Raw genomic sequence first — 16,982 nt, 5'->3', positions numbered from 1 at the left:
GTCCCTGCTGCCCACCCGGGGTTGCGAAAGGACCGAAACGGTGTCTGAGGTTGGTGGCGAAACAGCTCTTTATACCTTTGCTGAAGCAGGAAACTGCTCTTTCCACCTGTGGAAGCAGGAAACTGCTCTTTCCACCTGTGGAATCAGAGATGAGCTGATCGAACTTCTCCCCGAACAGACGACCGCTCTGATAAGGCAAGGAAGTCAGGGATTTCTTGGAAGTTGTGTCTGCCCGCCATGTCCTCAACCATAAATCTCTCATAATGAAGATCGCATTTGCAGCAGCGAGCGACGCGAAGTTGGCCGCATCCAAAGATGCATTATTAGGTGGTCCCCGGCCACAGTGATTTGATTTGCAATCTCTGATACCTCTGCTGGTAGGTCCATACCCTGCAGGGCTCTGTTCAATGATTCTGACCAAGCCATCATGGCCTTTACTACCCAGGTTGCCGCAACTGAGGGGGAGAGTGCAGAACCTGATGCCTCAAATACTGAGCAAGCTAGGCTCTCTATGAGACGGTCAGTGGGATCCTTGATAGAGAACCCACTAGGTATGGATAACAGGGTCCTAGAGGCCAAGGATGGATCTACCGTTGGCGACTCTGCCCATTTCTTCCGGAGATCAGGGGCGAACGGATACCTCGCCTTGAGCGCCTTTTGCCCTGAGAAACACTTGTCGGGCCGCTCCCTGTTGTTGTTCTATGCCCTCAAACTCTGGGTGAGAGCTAAACACTCTATGCGGCCGTTTTGCTCGCTTAAATGAGACCTTGTGACCTGAGGCCAAGGTGGAATCATCTTCGTTCCCAAGGGTCTGATTGATGGCCTCAATGAGACTGTCAATTGTTTCCCGGTATTCTGGAGTACCCGAATCAAGCGGCTCATCCGAGTCATAATCTGTGCTCCCGTTAACGACCCTCCGTGAAGGTGAGCGAGAGGCCAAGCTTATGGATGCCGAAGCACCAGATGGACCGGGAGACGCTGTGTGGGTTCGTCTCCCCGGCATCTGCCTATAGTGAGAGCGGCCCCTGCAGGCCGGAGGCTCCTGTGAGGTGGAGGACCTCTCTAACACAGGCGAGCCGCTATCCCTGCCCCTATCTGGGGCCTGAAGGGACTTGATTGCTCTCATAAGCGATGCCATGGACTGCGACAGAGACAGAGCCCATTCCGGGGGGCTCGGTACACTGGCCTCGGTCGCAAGGGAGGGCTCCTGGACATGTTCGGAATCGCAGGCTTCGCAAATCTGCTTGGTTTGCGACGTGGAAAGGCGGACTGGCAGGAGGTGCACGCAACATATAAGAACGTGTGTGCCTTAGCTTTTCTGGACATGATGGCTGCTTAAGTGATATGCCAAAGGCCAAAAGCTGCTTAGCCTCTGGAAAACACAGAGGGTGGCCTTCCTCCAGGGGTAGCACTTACCCCAGTCCTGTGTCCCGCGTCCTGGATCCTGTCAGACGTCCAGCCAGCCGACCAGCTGTTCTTTTTTTTAAAATACAGCGTGCTTCGGCGTGTGGGCGGGCCTCCGGCCGAAGAGGCGGTCCTGGGACGTCATGGGGGGGCTGAAAAAAAGCTTAAGGATGGTGAAGGCACCCTAACTCCATCTTCCCTATAGGGGATGAGGAGAGGGACCGTCCGCCACCTTCCATCACCGCTGTCTGGCATTGGTGATGCAGTGGGGACCGCACGGACTGTTCGCAGGCCTCTGTACAGCCTAGGGTTTCACTACCGTAGGGTGGTCAGGGCTCAGTCCGGCATCATGTCCCATGTAGCTGGAAAGGATACGTGGTGCGACACTCGCACGTGCTCGCCCGTTGTTGGTTTGGGGAAATCGGACCCTTTCAATAGGATCCGTTGCCCCTGTCTTATCTTCATGGAAAAAATGACAGAGTTTGGAAAAAAAAGACCAGACGTGTGCCTCCAATGGACACTAAGCAAAAAACTGATTCCGCCCGCAATCGGGGCGAGGGTGTATACGGCGGAGGAGGAGCTAACCTCTTTTTTTCCACTTAGTGTCAGCCTCCAGGTGGCAGTAGCATACACCCACAGTACCTGTCCTCCCCAATGAGGCGAAGGAAAAAATGTGGGGAACCGCAAGTCGTTTTCTTTAATTATTTAAATAAATAAAAAATATAGCGTAGGGACTCCTCTATTCTTGATAACTAGCCTTGCTGAAGCTGACAGCTGAGGGTTGCAGCCCCCAGCTGTGAGTTTTGCCTCACTGATTGTCAAAAATACAGGGGAACCCAAGCTGGGTTTTTATTTTTTTTTTGTTTACTGCGCAGGAGCGGCTAATGAAACCTCCGTTCAGCCACTCCTGCTGTCACTGTTATTAGCGGCAGTAGTCCCAACAGCTGACACCAGTGACCAAAGGTAAACTTTATACCTCCGATCACAGCTGAGCGCTCACGCTGTCTTTTTGACAGCGTGGGAACCGCGGCTGTCTGACCGGTACAGATGATTTCACCACTGATCAGGAGCGGTGACATGACAGTGCAACAAACACCCGGTGTTCGGGCAGCCAATCACAAAAGATGGAGCCAGAATTACTGTCATTGGTGAGCAAATAAAGCGCCATACATGGTGGGCGGGTCAACCAAACATACCGAGGCAAATACCAAATTACTCACCGAGTAACAAATAGCCCGAAAAGAGGACTATTCGTGCGAGTAACAAATAGTGCAGAATATATTCATCAGGTCAGATGCGGAATACATACGTGTACAGATACAACCACATGCGGTGCATACAGGCTGTAACATACACACTAACGAAATAGCACTTGTACAGACTATAAGCTGACACATACCATAACAACTGTGTAACTTAAAGCTTATAGGCCCCAATGCAAAGACTCCATCAGGGACCTGAACAGTCACCGATCTTTATTAGAAATGGTCATCTCATATGCCCAAAAGGCTCCTAAGCACCAGAGCGGTGTGCAACTGCAGCCCCTGCAACCAAAAATCTAAATATATATATTACACACACGTGTGTGGATATATGACAAACCCCATTACAGTAAATGGGATCCAGAGGTTACAAGAATGAGGAATGGGCCAATGCCGCATCCAGGGCTACGTTCCCACTGACTACAAGGTGGAGATCGGCACATTTCAATGGAGCACAGAGAATAGACAGATGGTTTGCATCTTCTTCGTCCCCGAAATCTTGTCTTGTAAGGTAAGCTCTATAAACAATCTGCATGGTCTGTGCTCCAGTCCCGTGTGCTACCTATATAACGCTTACCCTGAACAATTTGTTCATTTTTTTTGCATAAAGGGTCGGGTGTAGTGATAGGTGAGCACTAAAACGATCCAAACAACGAGCCCAATGTAAGTCTATGGGAAACTCGAGCATTTTTCCAGGAATATGACATGGGAACAGCATGAGGAAGACCCCTGGAAGCATTTCTGACTCCCAGGTCACTGCTGTGAACAATGTTGTCAGAGTCTTACGCCACTTTTACAGGCGCATAATAAAACATACAAAAACTAAGCCATAATGGATTTTCCTGGGAAATATGCTAAGGAACATCCTTTCTAGGGTAATGACTTGTATATAAGGTAAAATAAATACCGTAACCAAAAATGCTCCTCCACACCTTGGGCTATGTTCACACGTAGCGTTTTTGATGCGTTTTTGAAATTTAGCATTGCTTTCAACCAAGACAAATGCATTCACTGGGAAATGTGGTTTTAACATTTAACAACCTTATCTGGCCATGTGGTGTGTGACATCATCAGACACATCCAGTTTCATTTATGAAGGAGGGACTCTGAAAGTTACAAAGCCTACTTTTATAGGCCCATCAGGCAGCCTTTACTACTCTTAAAGGGCCAGCAGTCGGCCCTTACTATTAATAATACTATTCTTAAGGCCCCGTCACACTAAGCGACTCACCAGCGATCCCGACACCGATATCAAGGTGTCAGGATCGCTGGTAAGTCGCTATGTGATCGCTGGTGAGCTGTCACACAGACAGCTTCACCAGCGATCAGCACAGCGATGCCGAGCGCCCGGTATCGCTGGCTATCGCTGTAGAAAATAGTATCAAAATAAAAAATATAGTTATTCTCACCTTCCGATGTCCCGCGCAGCCATCCCGCCTCTCTCCACGCTCCGGTCCCAGTGATTCTTTGCACGAATGACCGCGAGATGTCACGGTCTCGCGGGATAACAAAACCTCGCGGTCATTCGTGCAAAGGATCACTGGGACCGGAGCGTGGAGAGAGGCAGGATGGCTGAACGGGACATCGGAAGGTGAGAATAACTATATTTTTTATTTTTTTAATTATTTTTTTACACCTGATCGCTGGTCTCCCGCTGTCACACACAGCGATGCGTGCTGGCCAGCGGGAGACCAGCGACCAAAGAAATGTCCAGAGATTTCTTCCAGCGATCAGCGATACCGGCAGGGGGGCCGCTCACTGATCGCTGTCACACACAGTGATCTCGCTGGTGAGATCGCTGTTACGTCACAAAAGTTGTGACTCAGCAGCGATCTCGCTACCGAGATTGCTTAGTGAGACGGGGCCTATAGAGAGCCATCAGCCGGCTATGCTTTGTTGTTCCCATTATTAAACAGTGGGTCGCCTATACTGTTATTGCGTATGCAGCGAGTGGCAGGGCTGCCCAAATTTTGGACACCCCCCAATACATACAGGAGGGCCTCCTGAAAACAAATGTTCCCATTATTAGGAAGCGAGTCTCCAATACTGTTTGCCTACGCAGTGAATGCAAGGGCTGCCACACATTTGGAGGCACTCCAATGCCCTTTTGACGAGACGTGGAGGAGGGCCTTATAAAAAAAAACAAAAAAAAACGTTCCCATTAGAAAGGAGCAGGTTTCCTATACTTGTAATGCTCATGCATTAAGTGTATGGGCTAACAAACATTTACCTCAGGGGGGTATACATAAACATACTGCCATCAGGTTGCGGAAAGCTTCTGTCTCCACGAGCATTAAAGGCAACATTTTGAGTGCAGTCACGAAATGTGTGAATTTAGTAGTGTGGCCTGTAGGGCGTTGGCTGCGTATTTGCGCTTGCGATCCAAGGACTGGGGTATGGACAACTGAACGTGGGTCAAGGATGTGGATGTGCTTGCTGATGGTGCTAGATGAGTGTGTGCAACGACAGGTGCAGGGCAGGAGGCATCTTCGCATGCACCATGGACAGGGGATTGTCTTGCATGCACAACAGTAAGAAGCAGTGGTGTCACCCGCAGACACTGTTCCTGGACCCTGGGGTTCGGCCCACAAAGTCGGGTGCTTTGCTGCCATGTGCCTGATCATGCTGGTGGTGGTCAGGCTGCTAGTTTTGCTACCCCTGCTGATGCAGAAGATCTAACAGCTGGACTGGCAACTTCCATCATGTTGGTGTTACGGGGAATGGTTGCCCGCCTTCTGTCTATGGCCACCACACTGCTTCTTCCTGCCTGTTGAGGTGCTACGCCTCTCTCCCCCTGTGTGCTGCTGTCCTCGCTCTGCATGTCCGCCTGCCAGGTTGGGTCAGTTACTATATCATCCACCACCTCTTGTCTTCCACTTCCGCACCCTGGTCCTCCTGACTTTCTGGCAATTGTGTCTCATCATCGTCCAGCTCTTGTGAGACTTTCTCAAAGTTGCCTTCGTGTGACCGTGGCTGCTCAAATATTTGGGCATTGCTATATGCGATCTCCTCTTGCCCCACTTCAAGTGGACCAGGCGAGAGGCCCGAATCTGTAAATGGAAAAGTGAACAGCTCTTTGGTGTGTCCAAGTGTGGGATCAGTTGTCTCTGGGCACTCTGCATTGTTGGAGGAAGGAGGATCAGGGCGAGAAATATGCGGTCCAGACTCACGGCTATTGAGATTTGACCGTGTGGAAGACAGGATGGTGGTGGCAAAGTGACTGGAAGCATTATCCGCTATCCAACCGACAACCTTTTGACACTGCTCTGGGTTCATTAGTGGTGTGCTGCTGCGGTCCCCTAGTAATTGGGACAGGAAAGTCAGGCAAGAAGATGTGGGTGTTTGTTGTGGTACAATTTCAGCTTGCCCACGGCCTCGGCATGCACCATAACGTCCAGCTCCCCTTCCTTTGCCACGTGCCTTGCCCATTTTAAATGAAGGACAATATTTTCCACGTTCACTACAAATGACTGAATTTGTGATCTGCGTGACGAACAAACCACAGTTTTAAACAGCTGGCCTGTTGGTGACTATTTTGAACAGCAAACTGGTGTCAATAACTTCACTAACACACTGCAACAAAATTTAAATGGAGGACAGAAATGGCAGAATTTTGAGCGCACGTTTATGTGATCAGTGTGAAGGACAAACCACAGTTTTAAAAAGTTGGATTTTTAGCTCTGTAATATGGAAAGGATGTGGCTGTATTCTGCAGTGCCAATACGCAAATTGAGCAGAAAAACAGTGTTCTCTGGATTGCTTTTTAAGCAAATAATCAGGATTAAGATCCAAGAAAAAAAAATATATTCCTGGCCCCTGATACCTGGGGCTATGTCTAGAAATATCTGTCAAAGCAGCAGTAGACAGAACTGGAAGGGACCCTCTTGCTAGATGCAATGCAGTCGGCCACATACACTGCCTGCCTAGTACGGATATCTATGCAGCTGGTTCAGTCCTCAGAAGGACTGTTAGTTGAGATGGATGTGTATCTAATATATTGTGGTATACCTACACTAACTAACACACAAGCAAATCTCTCCCTAGCTCAGCAGCAACTCTCCCTACACTGCCTGATTCCGGAGTACACTGTGACAAACATGGCGGTGCCAGGTCTGATATAGACCTGATGACGCTGTGAAGTCAGCCCATCACTGTAATTCCACAACCAACATGGCTACGGCATTAAAGTGTGTGGCAGAAGATCCCTGCATGTTCATTTGCTGTCTAAAGAGCACCAAACATGCAGAGCGGGGACCTGAGCTCCCGCCGAGCAACCCCAGAAATACTCGGTGAGCTCCGAGCATCTCGAGCTGTGAGATGCTCGGTCAAGTACCGAGTAGTGGCGATCTTGCTCGCTCATCACTAGTCAGGTGTAAAGGAAACCTTTTATGAAAAGCACAAATTCACACTGGCACCCTACTAAGCATCCATAAGAAAAAAAACAAAACACAAAAAAAACAAGCAACACCGATCTGTGGCACAACGATCCAAACACAATATGACCATGGAAGTTCTTGCTCCGACAAGCTCAACCACAAGACGTATGATACGTCAGCTATGACGCCATTTTGGGATTTTACATCATACAAAAAGTCCAGATTTATTTACACCAAGACAGTGTGAAAAAATTACAGTACCCTATGAGGGAGGTTATAAAGAGGCACCCATAAAATAAAGCAAGGCTAGTTTCACACTAGCATAATCGGGTGCAGCGCAGGGCCGCCGCTTAGCTCCGCCCCCGGCCGCGCCCCCTCCGGTCAGCTCCTCCTAGGATCGCATAACGCTGCATGCGATCAGCGTACCGTATATTTAGCGTTGGGTACGCTGACCGTGCGCTGGTATGATTTTGCTGGCGCTGTGCCCTTTTGGCAAGACAGCGCGTTTTTGTGCGCAGCGCCAAAAGGGCGCACCGACAGCAAAATCATACCAGCGCACGGTCAGCGCACCCAACGCTAAATATACGGTACGCTGATCGCATGCAACATCATGTGATCCTAGGAGGAGCTGACCGGAGGGGGCGGAGCTAAGGGGCGGTCCTGCGCTGCGCCTGAGAACGCTAGTGTGAAACTAGCCTAAGTGATGAGCGAACGTACTGGGATAAGTTGTTATCTGAGCATACTCGTGTGCTAACCGAGCGTCTTCAGTGTGCTCGAATAATATGTTCAAGTCCCAGCGGCTGCATGTCCCGCGGCTGTTAGGAAATCCCTGCATGTGTTGCGGCTGTTAAGCAGCCACGAGACATGCAACCGCAGGGACTCAAAAATATTATTCAAGCACAACGACGACACTCTTAGCACACGAGCATGCCTTACCCGACAACGTTCACTCATCACTAGTAGGGATATTACTACCCAGTTTCGGGACATACAAACCTGAAAGTGCATCATATTGTGCTATGGGGCCCAGCAATGAAGTGTTCATCTGCAACCACCTCTAGGATTAGTTCACTACACACAGTAATGCATATACAGTATCTCTGTGTATAAGGTTCCACTAGAGACAAATGCAGACAAAAGTATTCTTTATTTTTAAAAGGGAGTCTGTCAGGACAAAATGACTATTGAAACCAAGCACAGGCACTTGGTGCACCCCTGGTGTAGCCAACGACTTCAGTTCACCTTCCCACATGCTGGTTTTCGATGTATCTGGGAGATCTTCTGACTCCTGTAAAGCCAGAGCTGTCAATCAAGGGAGAGAGACAAGAGATGGATGTAAAACAAGTAGGTAACAAAGTGCACTAAATTATTTGGCCACGCCAAGGGTGCAACACGTGCAGTCATTCTGTGCGGCACAAATGGTCAAGGCAAAGCGTCATCTCAATCTATGGTGGAAAAGTTCAATGGAACAGAATTAGGTGGATCAAATACAGGCATATAATATTTATTTTATCTAACTGTGCCATTTAAGCCAGCCTCAGATAATCCAGAAATTTTAACAGCTAGCCACCTATCAGATCCTCTACGAAAGGAACAAAAGAAGTGAATTTCACTACTCCTCATAGAAAGCCATGTCACATCACCCAACCGCAATGGGCATTGTGTGCAGTCTCTTCCAGTAACTAAAAACAACGCGGAACAATAAAACTATGTGCAAAAAAATAAATGTCATGTTTGATTTTATGCCGAATATTTCTAGAAAAGAAGGAAATGATAAAACTGGTTAATGGACCCCAGTTGGCTTGTAAGCTTCCTTACAGTGTGAATCAGGATAACAAACAGAAGTGTATGTCTCTCAAAACAGGACGCGAAACGTAAAGGAAAACTGCCACCTCCAGGAAGAGTCTTAACGGTTCCACAGAGACATATCAATCCCCATCCACGCTCGTAACCCAGGTCTCTACAGTCTTCTGATCTTGGAGGCATTGATAAGGAACCTGCCTTGGTTACTACTTAGGTGCCCATAACCTTTACAACAAAGTCATCAAAGTTGGGTCTGAGCAAAAAAGTTTTGAGCACCTTCAACAGTTTATATCAGGAACTCTTATTCCGGTAATGTTCTGGTGGAAAATAATCCTCCCTCGTCATCAAGGACAATGGAGGATTAACATTCTTCTGATGCATTTCTTCACTAAAACCTGGAGCAGCAGCCAAGGATTAAATGCTTCTATGGCGAGGCGAATACGAGATCTGAGCTCCGACAGGATGCGCATCTGCGCCTCTAGAGCGTAGGTCCTCCTGCCTCTTCTCATCCTCCAGGGCTCCCGAATCTTCAGACCCTGAATAGGTCATTTCTTTTTCAGTAAATTTACACATTTATATCTTCAAAGTGAAAAATGAAAGGTTACATTTTCATTCTTAGTTTTTCTAGTTAATTAGCAGAAATCGTGCCTTGTTGCAGTATGCATGTAGTTGTAGGGGCGATGTGCTACCGACAACGATGATATTGTGTGCGTAAAACGATTCAATCAGTCCAGGAATGGACATTTTGCTTTTTCGTCAGCTGATCAGCACGAGGTGATGATCAGGAAGGAATACCCTTACAAACGCTAGCTCACTAATTATCGTTCCTTGCAAGTGAACTTGCACTTAGTAGGGCCATGGGAGCGGCGTGACACTTTTGGTCTCTAATTGGCGCTAGTATTTCTTGATGTGTGTAGCGCGGGCAGCGATTACGCTTTTTGTCGCCTCTGGTTTCCCGCAGATCACCGAGGTGGAACAGACTTATTGTTCACATTACTTTGAGTTTTAGTCTCGGCTGAGCGCCTCGGGGTTAACTCCTTTCTTTATAACACAGTTCACCAATTCTGGTTTAATGACCATTTTGTAGTCAAAAGATTTTTTTTTTTTTTTTTTTTTGTAGTGTCGGCCGGATAGCAGAAGCCCTCGATGGTAGAAAACTACAAAAAGGGAGTGAAGTCACGCACCGTGCACGTAGGCACACGAAACATCCTGCCCGGCTATAGACCTGTCCCTCAACACTCAACCTTGGCCTGATCAAGGGAGAAAACTAAATGGTCACTGCTGTCAGACAACTTGTCGGACATGCTGAAATCCAATATCCCTTATTTCCTCCCCAAACACAAGGCATAATATTGAGTTTGAAAACACATTAAAAGTTTTCCTTTAAAAAAATCCCACTGTGCCAGCAGAAAAAAAAAAGATTCCTGAAAAAGGATATTTCGACCATTTTCGAAATGATAGGCCTATTTAACGGTGGTATTACAAAATTATGTTGAACTAAGGTTACATCTTATGTACGTGCTGACATATAACAATTTATTGTAAAGAACGATCGGAAAATGTGGATAAACGACATTGCCTTAGGGGCCAATCCTGTGAAAAATACGTGACCATTAACACCACTGACGCCATTGGAATATGTGATAGGATGAAGAAACGCAACAGTGGGAAACGTTTTGGGCAGCCTTCTGGGCTATTCTGCTTTAATGGAATATAAAGAAAAAAAACAACGTATTTTTAACTTTTTTTTTCCCCTGGTCAAGCTGCTGGAGTCTTTTCTTGCAGATTATACTATAATTTTTTCGAACTGCTTTATGTATATGTAGGGGGTGACAGAAGACATCATGAGGGTTAATGTGAAGTGTGATATGTTATGTGTTTGATAAAGAGTGTTGCATTTTATCCTTATGGCCAATTTGTGTTTCGGTTCTCCTGGAGGCTATGCCTCAAGGCCGTCCCTGGTAATGGGGGGAGGCCTGTCCACTAAGGGACCCATTATCAGCATGGGGATACAGTTTGCACTACACATGAAAAAATGCAGTTAATAGAATGGATCAGCTCATTAGTTAGGGGGGTTAGATTAATTTATAGGGGAAGCACTTCCTAGTTGGGGGTCAGTTGGAAAGAGTGGAGGAGAGCGAACGAGGAGTCTGGGAGAGTCAGATGTGTCATGTTGTTCGGAGGAAGTGCTAGATAATGACGGTACCAACAGGTTCCCAAAAAGTGGATGCATCAAAGGTGAAAGGGATCATTAAGTACAAGTCTCCTAACAGTATGAAGATGCATCCGAAGCTTTGTGTGGACACTGGGACAGTCTTGGTCTTAGGGTCCAGAAGAGGTGCCATTGAGTGCCACATCTCGGCATTCTCTGCGAGGAAGATGTCAGCCGGGTCACAGCGAAAGGGAAGGATAGTAGGCTTCAGTGAAACTACTATGCCCAATCGGAAGCTCCTGGGACCAACAGAAGATGTTGAGGCGGAGGTAGGTCGGGCAGAACGAAGTCAAGGACTGATAGTACACAGCGCAAAAGGGAACATCACCAAAAAGAGACTCCGTCTCAATATGTATGCCGCAACTGCTTGTATTCGTATTGTACAGTAAAGCTGAACCTGTTGAACTGGACCTATGGTCTCCGGTCAAATTTGTAGCTGATCCGGTCCCATGGAGTGTGAGGTAACAAGGACTCCCGAACTATGAGCAAGTAAAGAACGAACTACACAGCGCAATACACACCAGTCAGACTCCGGTTTAGGAGAGGTTTCAGGGAAAAGAAAACTCATTTCTGGCCAACAGCAAACCAGCCCTGTACCACCGTTCACAAAAAGCAATTGCCCTATAGTCGGGCAATAAACCAGAACTTAGGTGCCCGTTGCCTGGACCACGTTACTACAAATTCAAATTTCTTTTGTCTTTTAAGAATTTCCCACAACTAAATATTCTCAACCAGTAGCAAATATTCACATAAACCACAGATTGCATGTGAGATTCATTATCAAAGCATGTAGGGCATCTTCATTCATCGTCAGATGACATCACTCCTATAGCTACATATTCAAGACTCATTTTTGACCAAACCTTGGGACTCAAATCAACGATTCATTGGGGTCACCCATCAGTCACCTTGCCTTGGTGGTCACCCATCTGTTAAGCATTTGTCAAAATTACATTTACGCGAATCTTCATTTTGGCCAAGTATACATGCTATTTCAATAGAGAATGGGGTAATAATTGGGTGCCAGACACCTCTAATCATAGTCAAAAAAAAGCAAATAAAACAGCAGATTTTTCCTATTTCCCTATAAGGCCTTAAGGGTACTTAGAATCATAGAATCGTAGAGTTGGAAGGGACCTCCTGGGCCATCTGGTCCAACCCCCTGCTCAAAGCAGGATTCGCTAAATCATCCCAGTCAGATGTCTGTCCAGCCTCTGTTTGAAGACTTCCATTGAAGGAGAACTCACCACTTCTCGTGGCAGCCTGTTCCACTCATTGATCACTCTAACTGTCAAAAAGTTTTTTCTAATATCTAATCTGTGTCTCCTCCCATTCAGTTTCATCCCATTGCTTCTAGTCTTTCCTTGTGCAAATGAGAATAAAGTTGATCCTTCTACAATGTGACAGCCCTTTAGATATTTGTAGACAGCTATTAAGTCTCCTCTCAGTCTTCTCTTTTGCAAACTAAACATTCCCAAATCCTGCAACTTCACACATAGCGAGATCGTTAGCGAGATCGCTGAAATGTCACAGGTTTTGAGACGCAACAGCGACCACGCCAGCGATCTCGCTACATGTGACACATAGCGGCTACCGCCCCCCCCCCGCTGCGATATCGCTGATCGTGCTCGAATGTCCTGGGCTATTTTTTGATCGTTGGTGTCCCGCTGGCCAGCGCGCATCGCTGTGTCTGACGCCCTAACAACGACGAGCGACCTCGTTGGCGACTCAGAACTCAGGTGATTTTGCTTTGTCTTTTCAACGCCTCCTCAGCTCCGATTGGTGGTCTCAAATAAGGATCTATGTAGCGTTTCCTTTTATAGGTTAGCTATCAATTATATGCAATCATAACATTTAACATGAACAGTTATAATAATCGCGTGTCCCCGTGTCAGTGACTCTGGCTCCACAAATAAATAGTGCACTAGCGACTCAGACAGGGACGCTGAAGCAAACTGCGTAGTGCTAGCGCGGCAGTGACCACCAATCGGAGCAGAGGGGCGTGGAAAAGGCAACGCTGAAGCACGCCTATCGAGGTCTGAGTTGTCAGAATAGCTGCTGTGTGACAAGGTCCCAACGACCGCCGAGGTCGTTATACAGATCGCCATATCGTTGCTGCGCCATTGAGTAGATCTGCCTGTGTGACAGCTTTCTAGCGACCATGTAGCGACGTACCAGCGATCCTTACCAGGTCGTATCGTTGTCGGGATCACTGGTGCGTCGTTGAGTAGATCTGCCTGTTTGACAGTTTGCTAGCGACCATGTAGCGACGCACCAGCGATCCCTACCAGGTCGTATCGTTGTCGGGAACGCTGGAGCGTCGCTATGTGTAACAGGGCCCTTAGACAGTTTATGTGATGGTTCCATCTGGATCTGTGATGTCTTCAACAAATCTCATAAGCCTACGGCTACTTCTAGGAATTCTACTGATTTATGCATGAATGTCAATGCTTAGACAAGAGCACTACAATGTACATGTGATGGTTACGTGTGACTGGACACACCGCCTCCAGCAGGGCAAATTTCTCTGACACACGTGACCCTGGATACACCGCCTCCAGCAGGGCGAATTTACATAATATAACGTGCAGCCGGATACACCACCTCCAGCAGGCGAATTTCAGAATTACACGTGTATCTGGATACACCGCCTCCAGCAGGGCGAATTTAAATAATAAAGGGAAACACCAGGGAAACCGATACAATGAAGGGCCCTGCGACAGGGAACGGGGACGTGGAGACCTCCTGCATTCCCATGAGTCAGTGGCTCTACACTCCTGACAGTCCCTATGCAGGTCCCACACCTGGCGCCGAGCAGGATACCTAAAAACCCTAGCTCGCCCTGCACCTAGCCCTTTCTAGTGAAATGGACGGTGCAGAAAGTAATCCCATCATCTGTCGCTCTTGCTCCCAGCAACAGAGTCCAGCACCAGAATGCAGCTTTCCTCCTGAATAGCTGCTGCTTCACCAAGCGTTGTCAGAGCTGCAAGGAACTCCTCTATGTGGCTCCATCCACACCAGGACTCTGACTGAGCTGCAAGGAACTCTCTCTAGCTCCTTCCTTCACCAAGGATGGTTGAAATGACCAATACCACCAACAGTGAGTGAGACCACCTGACACTCCTTTATAGACAAGAGCCAGAGTAATCACACCTGCTAGTGATTTCCGAGTAATAACGCTAGCCACCACCGGGGGCAAACTAGAACTAAAGACACCACTGTGTAATGACCCTAATGGTCACCGGGGGCAAAACTAACTTTAAGCAAACAGCTTAAGGGGAAAAAAAAGGTTACAAGTGCTTTTATCTGTCACAATCCAGCATGGATCATGACAGTTCACTAATTGGTATACCATCAGGACCCATTTCCGCCGTCTTCCTAATCATAATGAATGATGCTGTGTGATCTCTGTGTTACAAGCACCGCAAGCATCTGATCTTACAAACTAAATATCAGAATTAGCAGAAACAAATTACAAAAATGACCAAACTGGAGGACACTAAGGACCTGGACAATGTCAGCATTACCTCTCTGCTGTTCCCAGCCATTTTATGTTTTAAGACTTCCTCATTCAATTACCTAATGAGGCTGATGGGAAGAGAATGTGACGGGGCCTGCTCTGATGACCGCTCAGGGCTTCCTATTAACTAGTCCATAGCCAGAGGTCAATCACATCATGAAGAATACAAAAGCAAAGAAATCACCTGTAAAGTAACAGTCACACATCCCAGTGAAGTGTCAGTGTACTGTCCGAATATATATAGATTACTGCCGATTCGCCAAACTTCTTAAGTTCCCAGACCATTAATATAACGTATTCAATATCAGCATAAACGACGATAAATAAGAAGGGGTGCGTTATATAGGAGATACTACCCCTTTACGTGAAACACACTTTTTCTCTCTACCTGATCCCCACCCTTCAACACGCGTTTCACGCAGAGTTGCACGAGACTCATGGACTCCTGCACAGTCAAGATACCTAACTCCAATAACAGCCATACAAAGGGCAAAAACAAAGAGCATCTCGCGCAGGAGGACCCAGGCGCACGACAAGCATCTCGCGCAGGAGGACCCAGGCGCACGACAAGCATCTCGCGCAGGAGGACCCAGGCGCACGACAAGCATCTCGCGCAGGAGGACCCAGGCGCACGACAAGCCTCTCGCGCAGGAGGACCCAGGCGCACGACAAGCATCTCGCGCAGGAGGACCCAGGCGCACGACAAGCATCTCGCGCAGGAGGACCCAGGCGCACGACAAGCATCTTGCGCAGGAGGACCCAGGCGCACGACAAGCATCTCGCGCAGGAGGACCCAGGCGCACGACAAGCATCTCGCGCAAGAGGACCCAGGCACACGACAAGCATCTCGCGCAGGAGGACCCAGTCCATCAACACTTTATATAGACAGACCGATTATCTCAATTAGCAGAGTGAAATGCTTCATGCTATAGGGGAATTATCTACTCATTGCGATGGTTCCTCCTCAGATCACTACTGATTGTTTGGGATCCCAGAAGATGGAGATTCAATGCTCATCTGATATTTTATTTATTTAATTTTAACAAGTCCACCTCTAAAGCTCCTGTAGGTGCTTTCGCAGGCTCCCGCTGAGATGCATGACTATATAAATGAAGAGCCGCCATGCAGGATACCGTTTTGCCAGTTACATGCATTGATTTGAAGACCAGATTTCTCTGGAAATTCCACTCATGAAATCTCTGCCAAGCACAATTATACTTAACCATCAAAACCATTCCACATAGCGATGATGCATTCGGGGATATGATTCCACTTCCTACCCAGCTGTTCTTCTGACTGAATGTGTCATTTGTACAGGATTGTGCTTCTCACGACATCCACATACAGTTTATAGGGATGTCCTGCCAGGCACGGACCACGAAGAGCTTTCCAAGGATGGAGAGCAATAACCCAAGCTTATGGACAAGTGATGGCTTGCGTAATTAGTAGATCATCTCATAAAGGAAAGGGTGGATCTTGGCATTAGACGGAAGTCTTCATCATAGCATTTATATATGATAGATCAGGTAAGATATTAAACTTATACGTTGCAAGGTGAAGCTTTTCCATGTCGACCAACCATCAGACATGACGATGATACAACTCTTATATCCTCTATACATAGAACCCTACAACCCCCAACAAGACCTACCCAGAACATTAAACTCACCACATCATACAATTTTGCTGAGCGATAAGTTACTTCTGGTCAGCAATGCATTTCCTGGTCATTATAAAACAGCAGGCGGGTATTCAGGACACATGTTGGGAGTCTGGTCTTGTCCTAGGACCTAGCAGGACTTGTTCTAGTCTTCTATAGCGTTCCTATACCATTCTCCTCCTGCTCTGCACGTAGGTTGGGCTCTTTTGCTGGAAGGCTTGCGTGTAACCTGAGAGCTTTAATAAGTCTGGCATTTAAAGGGACAATGCCTGCTTTCAGCGTATTAATGTCTGGAACACAACAGCGCTCAGTCAACGATAAATTCAAGCACATCTGGCGCCATTTTACGAGGCGTTTTATGGAGAAAATCTCCCCACAATCCACGCTCTTTATGCGCGTAGTGTTATCCTGCCTACCATAAGCCTGTAAAAGGCACAGATTTCACCAAAGTAGTGAAAAAAATACTGGATATGCTGGCCGCTAATTTTTCCCCATTTAGGCAACTTATCGGAAAATTACTTGTCTAAGTGAAGTGTTTATTTAAATATTTTTATTTTTTTTTTTTTATAATGTTTTGGGTTCATATGCACTATATTAAAAAAAACAAAAAACAGAAATCTATTGTGAATGGAGGATCCTGTGTTATCTACGGTATATAAAGCTGTAATCCTGTCTGTAAGGATAATGGGACTGCTGAAAAGTCTTCTGTACAGAACAGCATAAATATAATTTTGCCTAGTGGCCA

At 47.1% G+C, this 16,982-nt stretch overlaps 1 protein-coding gene across 3 annotated transcripts in view; it reads right to left on the bottom strand.

The window, feature by feature from the left end:
* Window positions 1-16,982, bottom strand: part of LOC141100338 (volume-regulated anion channel subunit LRRC8E-like) — a 44,859-nt gene that overhangs the window by 15,389 nt on the left and 12,488 nt on the right. The window contains exon 1 of one of the 3 annotated variants that reach the window (XM_073588747.1): window positions 16,247-16,393. The exons of the other annotated variants lie outside the window; for them this stretch is intronic. The gene's annotated coding sequence lies outside the window, so the exon portion shown is untranslated. Of the gene's footprint in view, window positions 1-16,246; window positions 16,394-16,982 lie in introns of those variants that run through there. 3 annotated transcript variants of the gene reach the window in all.

The sequence above is a fragment of the Dendrobates tinctorius genome, unplaced genomic scaffold, assembly GCF_039654945.1.
Source record: "Dendrobates tinctorius isolate UK_male_01 unplaced genomic scaffold, ASM3965494v1 ptg000104l, whole genome shotgun sequence".
Classification (NCBI taxonomy): domain Eukaryota; kingdom Metazoa; phylum Chordata; class Amphibia; order Anura; family Dendrobatidae; genus Dendrobates; species Dendrobates tinctorius.
The sequence above is the reverse complement of the archived record's forward strand: the minus strand, read 5'-3'. Positions and strand labels throughout refer to the sequence as shown.